This window comes from Octopus bimaculoides, chromosome 1 (genome assembly GCF_046866305.1).
Source record: "Octopus bimaculoides isolate indiv1 chromosome 1, ASM4686630v1, whole genome shotgun sequence".
Taxonomy (NCBI): Eukaryota; Metazoa; Mollusca; class Cephalopoda; order Octopoda; family Octopodidae; genus Octopus; species Octopus bimaculoides.
Genome location: NC_142928.1, coordinates 43,332,430 through 43,352,111, shown reverse-complemented (window position 1 = coordinate 43,352,111; position 19,682 = coordinate 43,332,430). Strand labels below are relative to the sequence as shown.

At 33.4% G+C, this 19,682-nt stretch overlaps 1 long non-coding RNA gene across 1 annotated transcript in view; it reads right to left on the bottom strand.

Moving 5' to 3' along the window:
• Positions 1-19,021: 19,021 nt before the first annotated feature.
• Positions 19,022-19,682, bottom strand: part of LOC149137535 (uncharacterized) — a 107,805-nt gene continuing 107,144 nt past the window's right edge. Inside the window, exon 3 of the long non-coding RNA XR_016238568.1 lies at positions 19,022-19,188. This is a non-coding gene — a long non-coding RNA (uncharacterized LOC149137535). The remainder of the gene's footprint in view (positions 19,189-19,682) is intronic.

Genomic DNA, 19,682 nt, shown 5'->3' with positions numbered 1-19,682 from the left:
TGCAACTATTTCAGGACATTGCTGATGTAAGGTAAAGTTACACAGCTACAACAGGAAATCAAAATTGTTTGGAAACTTTGTGCAATTTATAGCCACCAAAACTCAGCTCATATGAAGAGTTTATTTTAAGAAAGTAAATCCCAGTTTAAACAAGTATACTTAAATTCAATGTTATTATTAAATTTTATTATTATATATTTTTATTAATTTCAAAAATTATCAAACATATGGCAGCAGAGACAAATGAATGTAGAAATTATATTTCATTCATTCTATTTTTGTAAAGTTGTTTATAAAAGATGAAAATTAAAATTGGATTTTGTTTTCTCTTCACAAATTGCTAAATTTATTAATTTCTTTATTATATTTTACATTTATTTATATTTTATGTATTTGTTGAATAGAAACAATTTTTCCTCCTATAAATGAAATCATCAAATTGACTACGCCATAGAGGGAATTGCTCAGAAAATGAAAAACATAAAAATAAAAGTCAGGTTTATCTATAAACTTTTATGTTTATCAGCTGGATTGAAATGAAACAAGATTTCCAAGTGAAAAATCACTCACTACTTTCTTTGGCAATGACAAATTTATTAATTTCTCACATAATAAAAATTCACTTTGACAGTTTTCATCCAGAAGAGCATAATTGAGAGAATCAACAAGAAACAATTTTTAAAAAATTAGATAAAAAGCATTTGCATCAACTTGTTAACACTTCAACATACATTTTCTTTCTTTCTGAGATTTTTGCTTCATACTTAGGATTTTAGTTTGTGTTTATTTTCACAGTTAACTAGAGAGAGAGAGAAAAAAAAATGTAAAATTTCAGGAAAAAATAAATGAGTAAAGTACATATCTGAAAGTTTACATCAATAAAAAGATATAGAAAAAATTCACTTACAATTATTAGTACTTAGTTGTTTAAAATTTTATTCCCAGCCTCTTGAGGATTGCAGCTGAGATACATTTAATCTTTATATACAAGCAAAAGCACACACAAATATATGCATAAAGTGTTTATATAGACATACATATATAGACATATAGATATATAAAATGAATATGTTTATGTCTGTTTATGCATATATATATGTGTATATATATATATATATATATATACATTCATGCATACATACATACATACATTCATGCATACATACATGAATACATACACACATATACATATATGCAAATATACATATAAATATGTATAGTTAGATATATATGTATATGCACATATAAAAGTATACTTATATATGTCAATATACATATACACACACACATATACCCAAATTCATAATTTAGCAAAAAACAGAACTCAATACTTGAAGTAAAGGTCATATGGTTTCATTTGAAAATTATGCCTCACTTGAAGTTTTGCCAACATTGCTTCTCAAATGACTGAATACATTTCAAATAACAGGTATGTATAATATAATATAAAACAGAATCTTAACATTAGATTAAAAAACAATGGTGAAACCGGATGACAATTGAATGAAGAATTTTAAATGTATTCATCATTATATTCTTACTCAATGGCAAACTTGCAGTTATTATATAACATTCTATTGTTAAAATAATGTGGTTTAACAAGTGATAAACTTGGAGCTTAAGTAACAATGAAAATAACAATATATATATATATATATATATATATATATATATATATATATATATATATATATATCCCCTCCCAGCCACTGCAATTCCTCTCACCATCATTTGCTATCTCTAAACATCTCACCTCACATTTTTATGGAACTCTGTTGTACCACTTATACTCCCCCACCCCACCATCCCATATCGGTAGGCCTTCTCCCTCTCTTTCTCTTTCTTTTTCACTCTGACTGTCTCTCTCTCTCTTTCTTTCTGTCAAACTCTCTCCCACGTTCCTATCCTTGCTTCTCCCACTAGGGTATCCATGTATCGCCTTCATAGTAAGATAGCTATTGCTCTCTCTCTATCATACTCTAACTTCTCTCCACACGCTCAACCATTTCTCCCGGTTCCACTTCTCTCAGCTGAAAGATCTTTGTTTTGCAAGTTGCTTGGTGAACTCCTTCAGTTGCTAATGCCACGCAAAAAGCACCAATGCTGCTGCCAAATAGAAAGCATCTGTGCTGGTACCATGTAAAAAACACTGATGCTGATGCCACATAAAAAGCACCCAAGTTGGTTCCGCATAAAAAGCAACCAGTACACTTTGTAAAGTGGTTGACATTAAGAAGGGCATCTAGCCATGGAAACCATACCAAAACAGACTACTGAAGCCTGGTGCAGCTCTCTGCGTTGCCAGCACCTGTCAAACCATCCACCCCTTACCAGCATGGAAAATAGGCATTAAATGATAATGACTGTATGAGTGTGGGTGCATAGTAAGTTTGCTTCCTAACAATATGGTTCCGGGTTTATTCCCAGTGTGTGGTACCTTGGCCAAGTATCTTCTATTTTAGTCCCTGGCTAACCACAGCATTATGAGAGAATTTGTTAGATGGAAACTGACCCAGCTCCATGTCAAATCGTCCAACCCATGCCAGCATGGAGAGCAGACGTTAAACAATGATGATGATAATGTGTGTGTATACACATCAAATGAAAAAAGGTTTAAAAATCATGCAAATACTTCATAAGCTCTCTATGAAGAAAACAAATTTGGCTTACTGAACTTACCTGTGATAGATGTTAGAAGGGCTGTGTGGTTGATTCAGTGGAACTGATGCAATGCTGTGATTAAAAATTTCCATACTACTAATAATGAAATATTCAGCAAATTCCTGCAATTTGATTTCTTCCCTTCACTGTGTGTGTTTGTGTGTGTGCTTGCATGCATACATGTGTGCATGTGTGTGTGTACACACTCACACACACGTATTAACATGCGCATTCACTTGTGCATGTGTTTGTACATAAATATACGTGTACATATATGTATATATATGAAATATACAGGATGCAGATGGTATTTGAGGACAGATTTATTGTTAAAAAAAAATGCTTATATAATAACAGGAAAAACTGTATTTTTATAAAAATAGCATAACCATAAAGCTAAATTATCAATGTAATAATTTCATTCAATATAACCACCATAAGCATCAATAACTGCCTCCACGTGGGGTCGAAATCGTTTACAAGCTAGGATTAAGTGGTCTTTGTTCATATCAGACATGACTTGAACTATGGTGGCTTTCAAAGAATCTTTGATGCTATGGGGGTGTTCGTTAACATTTTTCTCAGTGATGCTCCATACATAGTAGTCCAGTGGATTGAGATCTGGAGAATTAGGAGGCCAAATGTTGGGGGTTATGTGATCATGCAAATTGTCACCCAACCAATTTTGTGTCATTTGAGTCTTGTGTGATGGTGCAAAATCTTATTGGAAGGTCTTCTATTGCATACACTGTTGATCCAAAGCTTAACAATTTTATCCAGAACCACAATAGATGCAGCATCATTCACCCTAAGGCTTTGTGGAAAAAAGTGAGGAGGCATCACATGTACTTCATTGCTAACAACACCCAAAACCATGACACTTGCAGGAAATTTTGTGTGCATTACTCTTGGAACCTCAGAAAGGTCTGCACATTACCATCAGTCATTTCTTTTAGTTTTCTGGTCCTGATCAAAGTTTTTCTCATCTGAGAAAAACGAAATCACACCATCCTCTAATGGATTTTTAAGTTTATTCAAATGTCTTTTGAATCTGATTAAACAGTTTTCATTTTTTTTTGCTGACATAAATTGACTTCTCCTCATCATGTAAGATTTGTATCTGATGTCTTTATGCACAACCTTTTTGTTTTTTTTTTCTGACGCATGAAATTTTTTGCAATTGACCTCATTGATTTTTCTTGAATTGTCTTCAATGTTTTGCTTAACTCCCTGAATAAATTCAGGTGTCTTGATAGAATAAGAGCATTTGGAATGTTTTTTTACGTTTTGACATAGGTAATACACTTCCATCTTCTTTCCCTTTCCGGTAACATAAAAACCTGGAGTTCTGGAACTGATGAACTCTTTGAATGCACTTTCAGTATCAGTTTGATTTTTTGATTCCTTCTCTCGCAGGAAACCATCAAGGTGCTTGAAAAGGTGGTAGTCAGTAAGAGAGAGGTCTAAGATGGGGAAGAACATCATAGCCAAGTTCCCTCAACTTCTGGAGCTTCATAAGTGAAACGTGTGGTTGAAGACTGAAGACTGAATGATTTGCCCTCTTCTGTTGACCAGTCTGGGATGGAGGAGTAGCAGTTTTCCATTCATTTTGGCTATTTCATGGCAATATGTTTCTGAAGTAATGGTTAACCAGGTTTTAATAAGTTATAGTAGATCAGTCCAGTAGTACACCACTAAACAGTTACCATAACCTTCTCGGGTTTAGGAAAGGTTTTCAGTAATTCATTTTGGTCCAACCACTGCAAAGAACGTTTTTTATTATTGTACAGAATCCACTTTTCATCACAAATTACAATATGGTCAAGAACGGTCTGGTTACAGTGAAGAAGCAGCAAGCAAATTTCGTATCTGCGCATTTTCTGATTTTCATTGAAATCATGTGGTACCCATTTGTCGAGCTTTTTTGATTTTCCAATCACATGCAAATGGTTGCGGGCAGTTTTCTGACTAACTTGAAGTTCTTTTGCCAGTTCTCAAGTAGTTTTACATGGATCTTTTTCAATGACAGTCTTTAATTGACCATCATCAATGACGTCCACTTTGCTCACAATCTTCAAGGCTCAGGTCTCCACTGCAAAATTACTTAAAGAATTTTCAAGCTGATCATTCACTGGTCATTTCCTCATCACATGTTTCATTGATATCATGAGCAGTTTCAGCTACTTTACACTTTTTTTTTTAATTTTAATAGAAAAATTACTTGAATATCACGTTTTGACAGTTCCATCTCAGATAATTGTAACAATGGTGAAAATAAATATCAATGTTAATTTATCGATGCATTTGGGCAAGTCTATGTCTGTATTATCGTTACCTGACATCTTTTGGGTCTTCTTGAAACCAATACCTCTCATACCCCATATATATATATATATATATATATATATATATATATATATATATATATATATATATATATATATTCATACCTATATATGTATGTAAGTGTGTGTATGTATGTATGTATTTGTGTGTATATATGTGTGTGTGTGTGTGTATGAGTAAGAATACATACATATAGATGTCATTTGTTGAAGAAAGTTAATACTTGACTGAACCAGTCTTAGCATGTATGAATAAAATTGAAAACTTTAAATGGTTTAGTCATGTGACATGACATCATGACACCTTAGTTCTTGCCATTCAGGTTAATAATTATTATAATAAAAGCTCTATTTGGTTCGTCAACTTGCTGGAAATGACAGCTAAAGTCTTCCAAATCACACCTAATACTAATGATCTGGTAATTAGAAAAATAGTGGAAAACACGAAAATTGTTCTTGTAACAAAAGATGGAAGTAGGAAATGCATCTCTTGCAATGCATCTACTCTATGGCCTTTGTGATCTATAGAGTTAGATTGATTCAATATATATATTGATCTTTATTTTATTGATACTTAAAGAACAAAAAGTAAAGTTGACCATTTCAGTATTGTTTTCTGTTATCTGTGCACCTTAATCTTTTCTTAGCTGACTATGAAAATTAGTGACACCAACAGAAATGATAAATCAATGAATTTCTCCCTGAAGCACTGCATCCTTTCTTGATACTTATAACATTTCATCTCTTTCTGCAAAGTAATTCTTCCAGGGCACAATTAAATGTAAAGTGATCTTGCTGTTGGAAATCAAATGCAAAGAGAGACCTTTATGGTTGAGGGCTGCAAACCTGTGTCAGCACTTCAGTTTCCAGGAACTAATCTCTTAACCCTTTAGCATTCAATTTATTTTGTCATATGTAATACTTATTTATTCACATTGTCTTGAATAAATAATGCATTATATTGTAGCTTTGAGATTTAAATATGATTGTTTATCTTTAGAATGACATTGTAAGGTAGGTGTGAAAGGTCAGAAATAGCCAGTCTGAACATAAAACAGATAGAATATTTTGGCCTAAAATGACCAGTTCAAATGCAAAACGGTTAAGACAATTTGCTTATAGTTAAGTGGCATTGGAATGTATGTCTCACATATGATGATTCTGAATCTCTGCCAATGATATAACCTTATTGCCTGTCAACATATAAGTAGTCAAGGCATCTCAAGATTATTGTGCAAGAAAAGAAGATAACGGATTTTTTCCCCCATAGGTACTTGAACCGTTCATGACAAAAGTGAAAGAATTTGTGCTTGAATCTGGTCAGATCTCCCCAAGTATTTTGGCCCAAAAGTAGCACACTAGTAAATTGTTGATATTATCTTCAACTGCATCAATCACTCTAATTTTAGTGGGTTTTAAATCTTCTACATCCCACATACAACCAAGAATACAAAGTGGTTCTCTCATAGTTGGGCTGCAGCAGTTCAGACAAAAAATATTATATTACAGCGCTTGGAAAATATTCCCACCTCTACAAACTGGGTATTCCTTACCCAGCACTACAACTCCATTAAGACCATTACCTGAACCATAAAGGATGTTTCCATGCATCATTCTATTCCCCATTCCATTACCTCTCAAACTGCATTTGACAAGGTGTCACCTTTACATGATCCTCTTTTCCTTTACTTCTCAACCCTGATTATATTGTGTCCAGTACTCATATACAAAAGACCTCTACATTATGCATCCACTGGGTAAATCTCTTCTAAAACAATTAATTTCCTCTCCACTAACCTCAACATCATGCACTTATGACTGCACTTTGGCCTCTTCAGGTTAACAAGAATGCTGGACATGACAATGTTTCATCAAACAAGCCTCAGATCTAGTGTCTATCTTTCTTAAATTCTTTACAATCTCTCCCCCACTCTACTGGAATCTGTCACAGTCTTTGGAAACTTGCTACAGTGCATCCCATTCCCAAGAAAGGTAAACTAATGACTCTGCCAACTGCTGTCCCTGAAGTCATGTTCAACAATTTTAAGGTTATGAAGGTAACCATTGATAAAAATTTTCAACAAATTACATTTTGCCTCTCAAATTAGTAACTTCTTACCAGATCACACAATTTCAGTATTTGTTGATGCAGTGAGAGAGATTTCTCTGATTGATGCCCTATCAACTCTGTCAGGCCCTAAGTTTCAATTTTCCTTTCTACATTCTTACTTCTACACATCAATGACATTCTTACAGTTCCCTCCATTTACACAGATGATACATGCTTTTATTCCTCACTAAACTTCCACTCCCAAATATCAGCCCCATGTAACCTAGACAAGCACTCACTTATTTCTCCTCTTTTTATTACCCAAATCCAGTTTTTCTCCCTCAAAATGTTAGCCATCTGGAAATCCTTCTCAGCATAAATTTCCCTTATAGTTGTTAATTTCCAACTGTTCAAGAGGAATCTTAATGATATTGATCTTACTTATCTCAGATGTATATGAATGTCATAGACACACCACTTACCTCTTGACACAACCAATAAAAAACTGTGTCCAAAAATCTAACTCTTTACTCTGATGATTGCACCTGAAAATGAAACTACAAACAAAACCATACAGAACTGCCATCTAGTATCGATGTTTGATTTTGCCATACACTTTTATATTTGAGCCAAGATGGTCAATGTCCACTGAAAGTAGAGCTATATCAGCCCACTCTACTTTGTACTGACTGATAAAATGGTGAGTTTTCTTGATAGATCTCAAAATCATAGAATTTTATACAATTCTTTACTCTGCCAGAATTTTGACTAAAATATTTACTTTAACTTTTTGTAGTGTAAATGGCCTTAAAAGTATCCATTATATTTCCTTACTTGCACCATTTCTCTCTTGCAACACTCTCCAGCCCTTAGAATTGAAAAATGTTCCATGTCTACATTTATTTTCAGTTCACCTCAAAGAAAAAGTAGCAAAAACTTTTGAATTTGGTTTGTAAGACAAACTGTCTACTCTGGTAACTTCATTCTTAAGGCCATCAGTATTCGGAGTTAAAGCGCCTTATACACCACTTTATTCCTTCTGTATTGAATCACAGGAACTATCTTAAACAGTTTTGAAATCTACCACATGTGATCTTCCCTTCCTTTAGCAGTTCAATAAAATGCCAATGAAAATCTTCATACAAAACCTGTCAGTCAGACACAATGAACATATTCTGATATTATCGAAACCATATTGTTACTTTAATTTTATATTACACATCTGCTATGAGACTCCAACAAATGGCATTTTTTTTTTCTATGACTTAAAACAAGCTTTTTTCCTTAATTCTTTCTTCTTGATTGTGAAGAAATGGTTAAATACTATTCTCTCAACCATCTCATTAGTAGTGTTTCAAAAGCCTATTATAGTCTAATTACAAATCCAAATACGTTCTTAATTTTTCCTTATAATTAGCTCTTTAGCATAACATCTGCAAGGTATTTAGTCTGGCACTGTACCATTTCTCCCATTCCACTGTATTAAATAATAGTATTGATTTCTAATATTTGCACAGACACAAACTGAGAAAAATGAAGGTTTGATTAAATTGACCCAGTTCTTGACTGGTATTTATTTTATTGACTCAGGAAGGATGGAAAGTAGAATCAGCCTGGTGGGATCAGATGTTAGAAGGTAAAGAGCCATGATTAAATAACATGAGAAGATTTGTTTGGTACTTTATTGATTCTATCCTCCATAGACTTCTACTCAAATCTTTTTCTAGCATTAGTGCATGGCCCCCAAGGTACTGATCAGAATACAGTTGACTGAATTTCCAACCATAGTACACAATTATAACTTATTTAATCATCGTCTGTGGAGTTAAAGGTGAAGATGATCCTAATGGAATTTGGACTCAGAATGTAGAGGAAGAAAACTTAATACTGTTAGACATTTAATCCAGTATTCTTCAATTTCTGCCAACCCAATACCGTTATCAAAATAATAATAATCATGTTTCTATAGGTAAAGAAGAGATAATGGATAGATCAACATAGTATTATACTGTATAAATTTAAAGTGCTTGCAGCTTCTTATATTCTACTATTGAACTCACAATGAGAAAAAACAATATTAACTTGTATGTTTGCTGGCTGAAAATATATGAATTTTAGATGTCTGATATATATTTTACCATTTATACAAAATGGCACAGAAGGTAAAAATCTAAATCACAAATTGACACGCTTGGTCATAAAGAATTATTCCTTATAGACTTTTTTCTCCATCTCAAAAGAGTTCTGTTTCTATTCAAGACTACACAATCTTATACAGTCGTTCATTCTTTCCATTCAAAATTATAGATTGAATGTAATTCATTCTTTACTTCTATTGACATTCAGTAAGTCCAGAAATTGCCTTTATTAATGGTTGAATCTTTGTCTACGTTCTCCTTGCTCTTGCACTGTCTTATAATATCTATACCCCTAAATTCTAAATGCAAACAAAAACTACTTTCCAATATATAATTCACTTCCTCCTTATTGCCTAGCTATTCACTTAACTGGACGATTCAATTAGAGTAGATTTTTATTTCTTTTTTCCCCCTAGAAACTACATCCATAAAAGCTTTTGCTAAGCACATCATTTATTTGCTCCATATTACTTAGAAGTTTACGACCAGAACACTACAATCTTTTTTTTATATTTAAGAGGTTTTATGAGACTTTTCCCCTTCTGCAAGAATATTTTATGCCCAATATTAAGAAACAAAACTCAGATAACAGAAAATGAATATCAATTCAAAATTTGGTTCTAGATTTGTTTAAATATGAAAAGAATTTATTACTTAATTTTACCAGAAAGTACCAATTCAAAATGAAGGCACACCAAGCATGTTTTACTAATTATCGAAGAGATTGTTGATAACTGGTCTGGTTATTAAATTCAATAAAGTTACAGTCGGTATGCAAAACAGGCAAAATGATAAATGTTTTGAAATAAGGAATGAGCAATAATACTGGTCAAGAAAATGAATATTGTATTCTCTGGCATAAAATCTTAGAGCTGTTTTAGACTAATTTTTGGGTGCTGATTCCAAAACTGATCTTAGATTTTTTCAATAATATCATATTTTGTACCATTGGTATATACATTTATTTATCTGGATCATACTAAAAGTTAACTTTACACCACAATTTGCAGGAATTTTGGCTGGATTGTCATGCTGATTTTGAATAACATGTTCAAACTGAGGTTTGCTTTAAAACCTTTTCTCTTCTTTTCGAGTGTGAACTGAACCACTGTGATTTCGTTATGGATACAATATCAAAAAGAAGGAAGTGTTGTAATGACCCCGACATCTTCTGTTACATCTGTGGACATTTCACTCCACAGGCTCAAAGGTGCAACATTAATAACTATGTCACAAAGGTATATCTTGCTTATTTTAAAGTAGCACTTGAAGACCAGGACAAACTTGGGCTCCCCACAAAGTTTGCAAAGCCTGTATCGAAACTTTGCAATCATGGTCTCAAGAAAAGAATGTGAAGCTCAAGTTCAGTGTGCCAATGGTTTGAAGAGAACCAACAAACCATTTGGATAACTGCTACTACTGCCTTGTTAATATGAAAGGGTTCAATATAAATGTCAAATGATACTTGCAATACTCAGATATCTTATCTGCCCATTGATCAGTTGCACACTCTGAGGAAATATCAGTGCCTGTATTTAATGAAATACCACAGATTGGTGATGAAACCCTCAGTTCATCTACTACTGATGAAAATGAACAGTTTATGCCATCTGATACAGACTGTGATAATTTTTCTTTGTTTAGTCAACCTGAATTGAATGATCTGATCTGGGATTTGTATTTGCCAAAGCAGTCTGTTTAATTGTTGGCTTCCAGGTTGCAAGAGAAAAGACTGTTGAAACCTGACACTTGTGTCTCCTTTTATTGTTGCAGAACTGTGGAAATACTTCCATTCAGCTGGTCAGCTTGTTTATTATAATGATGTTGAAGGGCTTCTTCTCAATATGGGACTGCCAGCATATGAGTTACATGAGTGGAGACGTTTTATTGACAACTCTAACGGTAACTTGAAACGTGTTTTACTATACTTCACAACAATAATTTGTATGGCTCAATCCCAATAGGACACTCTAGGAGTATGCCAACATCAAGATTGTTCTGGAGATGTTGCAACATCATTTTCATGGATGGGTAATTTATGTCAATTTTGAAAATGATAAACCTTCTACATGGCCAGCAAGCAGGTAATACTAAGTACTCTTGTTTCCTGTGCTATTGGGACAGTATAGTTACAAAGGGTCACTGGATGAAAAAAGAATGCCCCCCACCCCCACCCCCAAGAAGCAGTTTGATGTCTGGTAACAAGAACATCATTAATGACCCTCTGATTGATAGAAAAATCATTGTCTTCCCCCCACTGCACATGAAACTTGGTGTCAGGAAGCAATTCCTCAAAGCTCTTGATCACAGTGAAGACTGTTTCAGATATATGTTTACAACCTTTCCAAGTCTCAGTGTCAAAAAGAAGAAGGGATTAGGAAGGGCATCCAGCTATAGAAATCTTGCCAGATCAGATTGGAGCCTGGTGCAACCACTGGTTCTCCAGACCTCAGTCAAACCATCGAACCCATGCCAGCATGGAAAACGGACATTAAACGATGATGATGATGATGATGACGACGTTGACGACGACAGCACTGACATTTTATTAGATTGAATTTGAATTCAGAATTTAAACTTTTATTAGAACCTCTTTGAAATCTAGATATGTAATTAAAATCAATCTAACATGCAAAGTAGAGTGATGGTGGATAGTATGTATAAGTATATTTCTGTAGAAATGCAGTGAGTATATATCTGATGAGAGACAACTATATGAGAGAAGTGGTTTACTAAGAATAAACTAACTTATTTTGCCTTATAAATTAAGAGTTCTTTTAAAGTACCAGATGCTCTACAATTTTGTGCGCAATTAGGATACTAGTTGCAAATGAATGACAGTAAGAACTATTTATGACATATCACTTCCACAACGACCACCACTAACCACCATTGTTGTTGTAGTTGCTGTTGTCATTGTCATTATTGCCATCATCTTCATCATCTTCATTATCATTTTATGTCTGCTTTCAGTGTGGATATGGACTGAAGTAGTCATTATTGTTGTTCTAGATAGGTTGGCAAACTGCATCTAGAGTATAAGTTTCTTTAGTTTTTTGTTTTGTTTTTTTTTATATTTTTTCCTGTCTTGGTGGTGTGGCTTTATTACTATGACTGGATGTTTTCTTCACTCTGATCACATTTCCAAACGTACTGATCATATTTTACCATGGTATCAACACTAGAGAGGTTGTCTTGTCCTCAACACAGCTAAAGGGACTGTTGTTGATACAACACTTAACAAAGTGTGCCAAATACATTTTATTATGGTATCTGCATTAGAGGGGATTGCCATGTCCTTCACAAGACTAAAGCATCCCTTCAACTATCCATTTCTCTCAACTCATCAACCACTTTACACTGTCCTGGTTGGTATTACAGTGCAACCAACACAAGTGAAGTTGCTTTGTACCCCCAAAAGATTTGAGAATACTTATCTATATCAGATTCAATAATAATCTCAGTGGAAAATTTACCATCTAGACTCCTCACCACAATGTTCTTTTCTTTTTCTTGTCTCTCAATTTTCCATTGTAGATCTTGAAAGGAGTTCAGAACTATATACCGATGTAGATTTCTATTTTCTTTTAACTTTGCTTCTAAGAGTAGAAGCAGTCTAAGAATTACAAAAAGAAAGTTGATATTTAGAAGAATGTGATTGTATCAACAAATACAAAAGTGAACATGATCAATATATACAGTATTAGCAAGTAACAAAGCCCATAACATCAAGTATAAGAATTAAGTTAGAAGAGTGTGCAGGGGAGGAGAGTAAAATGAAATTCAATATTGTGTTCAGTGAGTAGACAAAACATAAAGCAAAATCTCCATAAAACTGACTGGAGCCAGATTTTTAAGTGCACCATTTTCACAGGTGAAGCTAGTAAAATGATCAGTTTTGATGTGATGTCTATTCATTGCTTGGATGACTCACTAGCAGTTGCAGATAAGTTTTATAATTTGTATGACATAATGAGTATTGACTGTGATATAAATTATACCATAAAAACTATGAAGCTACATCCATAAAAGCTTTTGTTGAACACAGCAGAATAAAAAATGTTTAGAGAATTGCTTTTGGTTAATTACTACTTGGAAAAATATCTCTGTTGAACCTAAGTATTTATGTTTTTACTAATTCAGTATTAACATGTTTTATTTTCTGTACAAAAGCTAACTCTGTTTGGTTAGTGTCAGAAATTTACTGCATTACAGGGTTGGAATGTAGGGCAGTGAGTTTACTGTTGCTGAAGAGAAAAGAGTTCAATATAATCTAGAGGTAGTGGTTGTTATTACAAGGATTAATTTGAATCTTTGCAATAAGAGTTCAAATTTAATAATGGTTTAATTGATCTTTTTCCTTTCTGGGATTGTAGACTATAATATCAGGCATGTACTGATGTCAATTCAGTAAACTATTTCTCACTTATACAATGCTGTATTATATAATGGCCTTGTGCTAAGCCTGAAGATAGCTGGACTTCAGGCTAGATACATAACTCATTACTCATTATCTTTAGATTCTGATGAATTCAAATTTTAGCAAAATTAATAAAGTATATATTATTTCACATAGGATTAATTCAATTGATGTTTCTACTTGTTTGTTTAATTTTGTGCCTATTTAAAATATACCAGTATTGAATATCATTATTTAGGGAAGAGATGCAGAAATGAAACAGGTTAAATGGTAATTGGTTTGGTGATTTAAGGTTATCATTGCAGTATAACTCTGCTCCCACCTTAAGGTAGATAATAGCAGAAACAAACAAAACATTCTAAGGTTAGATTCCTTGAAAAAGCAGTTGTGTAAAGTAATTTATATAATTATTACAACTCATGTAACCATCTTCTCCTCATCTCAACTTTTACAAAATTATAATTTTGTGATATTTCCTAAATTATAATCATGCATAATTTGTATTTCTTTTTTACGATAACTTAAAGCTATATTAAATTATTAATACACTTAAATACACTTTAAATAATGTAATTTTTAATTTGTTTTTGTTTCAGACCTGATTTAAGTTGAATCCTCAGAGAAAATCTAAAGAGAATTTTCATTTTAATTAGTCTCATTCAAGTTATGATACAAGTACTGCTAAAATAATTTTGCATTTTATGATTCTTTCACTTGCTTCAGTTGTTAGGTTGTGGCCATGTTGGGGCACTACAAGGAAACTTTTATTCCATCACATGGACCCAATATTTGTTTTAAACTAAAACGACGAAAAGCAATGTTGACATTGAGGGGATTTAAACTCAGGATGCAGAGAGACAGAAGGAATAGTGAAAGGCATTATATCCAACATTCTAATAATCCTTCCAATTCACTGCCACAATTACTCTTTTACTCTTTTACTTGTTTCAGTCATTTGACTGTGGCCATGCTGGAGCACCGCCTTTAGTCGAACAAATCGACCCCGGGGCTTATTCTTTGTAAGCCTAGTACTTATTCTATCGGTCTCTTTTGCCGAACCACTAAGTGACGGGGACATAAACACACCAGCATTGGTTGTCAAGCAATGCTAGGGGGGACAAGCACAGACACACAAACACACACACATACATATATATATATATATATATATATATATACATATATACGACGGGCTTCTTTCAGTTTCCATCTACCAAATCCACTCACAAGGCTTTGGTCAACCCGAGGCTATAGTAGAAGACACTCGCCCAAGATGCCACGCAGTGGGATTGAACCTGGAACCATGTGGTTGGTAAGCAAGCTACTTACCACACAGCCACTCCTACATCTTTCACAAATTTGAGGCCTCATGTTTATGTCAAAAGATTTAATAAATTAACATGGCACGTAAAAGCACCCACTACACTCTCGGAGTGGTTGGCATTAGGAAGGGCATCCAGCTGTTGAAACTCTGCCAAATCAGATTGGAGCCTGGTGTAGCCATCTGGTTCACCAGTCTTCAGTCAAATCGTCCAACCCATGCTAGCATGGAAAGCGGACGTTAAATGATGATGATGATGATGATGAATTACATACAAACACGTTACAGATTCTTGGCTTTTCTAAAATGCAAGACAATCAAATGCTGAAGTCTGTTAGGTTTTTAATATCAGAAAAGGTAATGTTTTTTTCTAGTAATGTTTAGTTAGTTGAAGAATTCTCAATATAGCAAGAATATTTATTTTACTGATTTCAGAGGAAATTCAACTGTAAAACAGTAAACTCAACTTTTCTCTGATTTGAACTCAGAAATATGAAGTATAAAACTAAATTAAATAAAGCATTTTATCTGTTACTTCACAACACCAGACAAGACATAGATATTTCTAAATATCAGGTCGGAATGGTATTGATATTTTAATAGCATTACAGTATAGGTACAGGTTTGGCTATGTTGTTAAGAAGTTTGCTTTCCAGCCATGTGAACTCAGGTTCAGTCCCACTCTGCAAAACCTTTGACAAATGTCTTCTACACAAGCAACCAAAGCCTTGAGATTAACTTTGGTAGATGGAAACTGAAAGAAGTCCAGCTTATACACACACATGTATGTGTATGTATCTTTTTCTAGACATCATGGGATGCCTGTAAATGGTCATCACCATCATATAAGTGAAATTGTTCATTTCCAGTCATCCATGAAAGGATTTTAAATGACTGCGGATATTATTATGCCACTAAACATTTTGCCCTGCATAGTAACGATTCTGCTAACTTGCCACCTTTCTACAATCAAATATATTAATGGGGTGGCTATACATCTGACTGATCTATTGAGGGAGACTACGTGACCATTAATCCAGTACGAAATTCAATGGAAATTACCCTCTTATCATACCCATGACATATTGAGTGACATAAACATAGACACACTATTATCATTACTGTAATGTTTAAAGTTCACATTTTTTGTTGAGGTAGATTTTCTGCAGCCAGATACTTTTCCTGTCACCAACCATCTCCAAGCAAAATATTATTTCCCCTTACCAAGACATGTTTTTCATGGATGACTGGAAACAAACAACATTGTTGTGTGCAGATGGTGCTTGTTTACAACCATCACATGGTGTCAAGACAAAGGTACTCTTTCTCTCTCTCTCTCACACACACACACACACACACACATGTATGCATGTGAAATTATTACTATGATATAAATATTTTGAGTGAGAACTGGTAAATGTATAAATGTGTCTGAGCATATTCATGTGAGATATATAGGTGTGTATAAACATATCATTATCAATGGTTCTGGAAAGACATTTCTATCAGTTTGAATCAGCCATTCATGAAATTCAAACAGTCTAGGCCACTTTGCTGTGCACCTAAGTGCCTCTGCTAAAGCAAATACACTGTCTTTAAAAAAACCTGGCCTTCTGTCTCAATATTTAAATCCCTATATACTTTCCTTCATTTTCTCTATACTTTTCATTCTGTTTGTTTGTTCATTTATTCATTATTTATCTTAATCTCTATTTTGAAATAATATGATTTATTCATTTAAATGCTGCAGGATGGTCAATCAAATCATTGGAAAGCAATTCTTTATAATAAACTTAGCCTTTCTTATTTTATCTCTTATTTTTTAAGTTTTAATGTATTTACTTTACTATATTTTACTGTATTATTTTTTGAATTCGTATTTATCTTCTGTTATTGCTTTATTAATGCACTCAATATATGATCATTCTGATATTTGTACAGAGTAAAATCTGCTGAATATATTTATTGTCTGTGGCTATATAATGAAACTATTTGTTGTTTATAGCATAGTCTGGTGTTTTAATCTGCTATGAAATCCTCTGAAGTGTAGTCTGCTCATTATGATACAGCACAATTATATTTATGGGTATATCTATATAAAACATACACACAGACATATATATTCATATGTATATTCATGTATATATGTATGATGGATGATATAGTGTCACATACATAGCTAACATATTACAAAACACTTGTCAAATAATAGAATAAATATCTACACTCTCACTTTACTTCTCTTACCTGGGCAATTTATATATGTATATATATATATATATATATATATATACATATCATCATCATCGTCGTTTAACATCCGTTTTCCATGCTAGCATGGGTTGAACGATTTGACTGAGGACTGGTGAACCAGATGGCTGCACCAGGCTGCAATCTGATCTGGCAGAGTTTCTACAGCTGGATGCCCTTCCTAATGCCAAGAGTGTAGTCAATGCTTTTACGTGCCACCGGCACGAGGGCCAGTCATGTGGTACTGGCAATGGCCATGCTTAAAATGGTGTTTTTTAACGTGCCACCTGCACAGGAGCCATTCCAACGGCTCTGATATATATGCACATACACACACACACACACACACACACGCAATTGCACGCACACACACACACACATGCATGCACACACACTCACACACATGCCGGGTTTCTTTTTGGCTTTCGTCGATCAAGTCTACCCATGAGGCTTTGGACAGATCAGGGTTATAGTAGAAGACATTTTCCCAAGATGCTGTACAGTAGGACTGAACTTAAGATCATATGATTGGAAAAGCAATCTTCTTAACCACACAGCCACACCTACACCTACACCAACACCTTTTAAAAAATATAAAATATGATAGAGGCAAGACTGTTATGCATTTGATCAAAGTTTGCTTAATCAGGACCAACCTGGGGCTAAACACCAAATGATTCGATAGATTAATTTATTGATGAGAATGTGTAGCCATTTTCTTTGTCATTCTTTATTCTTTTTTTTTTCTTTTCATTTTTGTAGTTCATTTACCTTATGTGCACTACTGGAAATTAATTTTTCATATGTTTGGAAGTAGAAGATTATTTTGCCTTAATATATTTCCCAATTAAGCAATGAAATGATTTTTACTTGTATTTGAAATTATTTTAGCTTATTATTTTAGTAATTGATTAAATTTCTCTTTTGCTAACAAGGCATTTTGTCACTGGTGTTCTGCATAAATGCAAATAATTTGATACAATAAATATGCACCTGCTCCCAGTAAATCTGATAGCACCATTCATTCAAATAACTGCTCATATATTCTATATCACTTCGTCTATTGCATTGATAACTAATTGTATTTATATTATCACTTTTTTCATTATGACATCACCACCACAACTACTACTATTATCATCATCAGCCTTTTAACTTATGTTGTTGTTGTTGTTATTTTTGTTTAGTCATAAGTCAATACTGATCAAACTGATTTATGATCAATGGTTTCTGCTGACAACATCTTGTCTATTTTTCAGAGTGTATCTAGGACTACAACATCAAATATGTTCTTCCGTTTCTTTTAAGCTAGTAGGGTGTGATTCCAATAAATTTGGTTGCTGTTTCTATCAAGATAGACAACTGTTACAAAAGAGAGTATAAAGCTAATCATCGACAGCAAATGGAAGAAATATTCTGATAAATTGAATTTTAAATGGTGCTACTTGCAATCGAAATACTGTTCTCTAGTTCTACAAAAGAAAATGAATAATGGATCAATAATTAATTCTAATAAGAAATAATGTTCATTGATCACATGCCTGATTTAAAGCATGCTGTACATTTTCTTTTTTTTTTGTATGTGCTTTTTACTGTGAGGTGGATGATTTAAATTAGTGAGGGAATGGATGGTGTCAGTTAGTGATATGAACAGTTGGTGTGAAGTTGGGTAATGAAGAACTATAGTCAGTATGAACCTAGGTGATGAAGAACTACATTATACAGGGTATCCAGCCATGTATGATTACTTCTTCCTCTCAGGGCAAGTTGATTTGCTGGGCCAGTCTTCAGTTTCCCAGCTACTGACTTGGCTGTTGCAGCAGTGTTGGTGTCAGGAGGCCACATTTTGCAACACAACTAGGTAAATGCTTCCTTGTTGGCACATTTTTCTATTAGTTTAGATTGGATGTACTTGAACCACAATATGTCTCCATTTATCTGTTTCCGTTTTATCTGTAAAACTCCAATTTTTGGCTTGGACTTTCCAACTTAGTTTGAGTTATCTACAATAAATAAATAAATAACATGTGAAACAAACAAATATCACTGATAAAATGATTTTTCATTTATAATTGTTAACAATCTAAAATACTTTTTGATATTGAATGCATATTTTGACTTGATATTTATGAAACAAAACATATTTCATTATTCAGTTCTCTAAAATTTAATATGAGTCTGTAAATGTGTTTATTTATTAATATAGTGTTGATGAATACTTTGTTAGAAGTTTTCAAAGTGTTGCTTTTTAGATTCAATACTTGCATATTTTCAAGTTTGATTTAGTTTACAGAAACACAGAAGAATACATCAGCAAGTAATATTTATTTATTTATTGCAAATGCAATTTATAATTCTATCTGATAAGTGCTAAAATATACATTTTTTTCTTTACCATTAATGCCAGAAAAGACAAAACCATATTTTAAATTATAGTCCGATCACTTGATTCATTTGTCACTTTGCACAAATATCTTTCCGAGAAGAAATGCTTTTG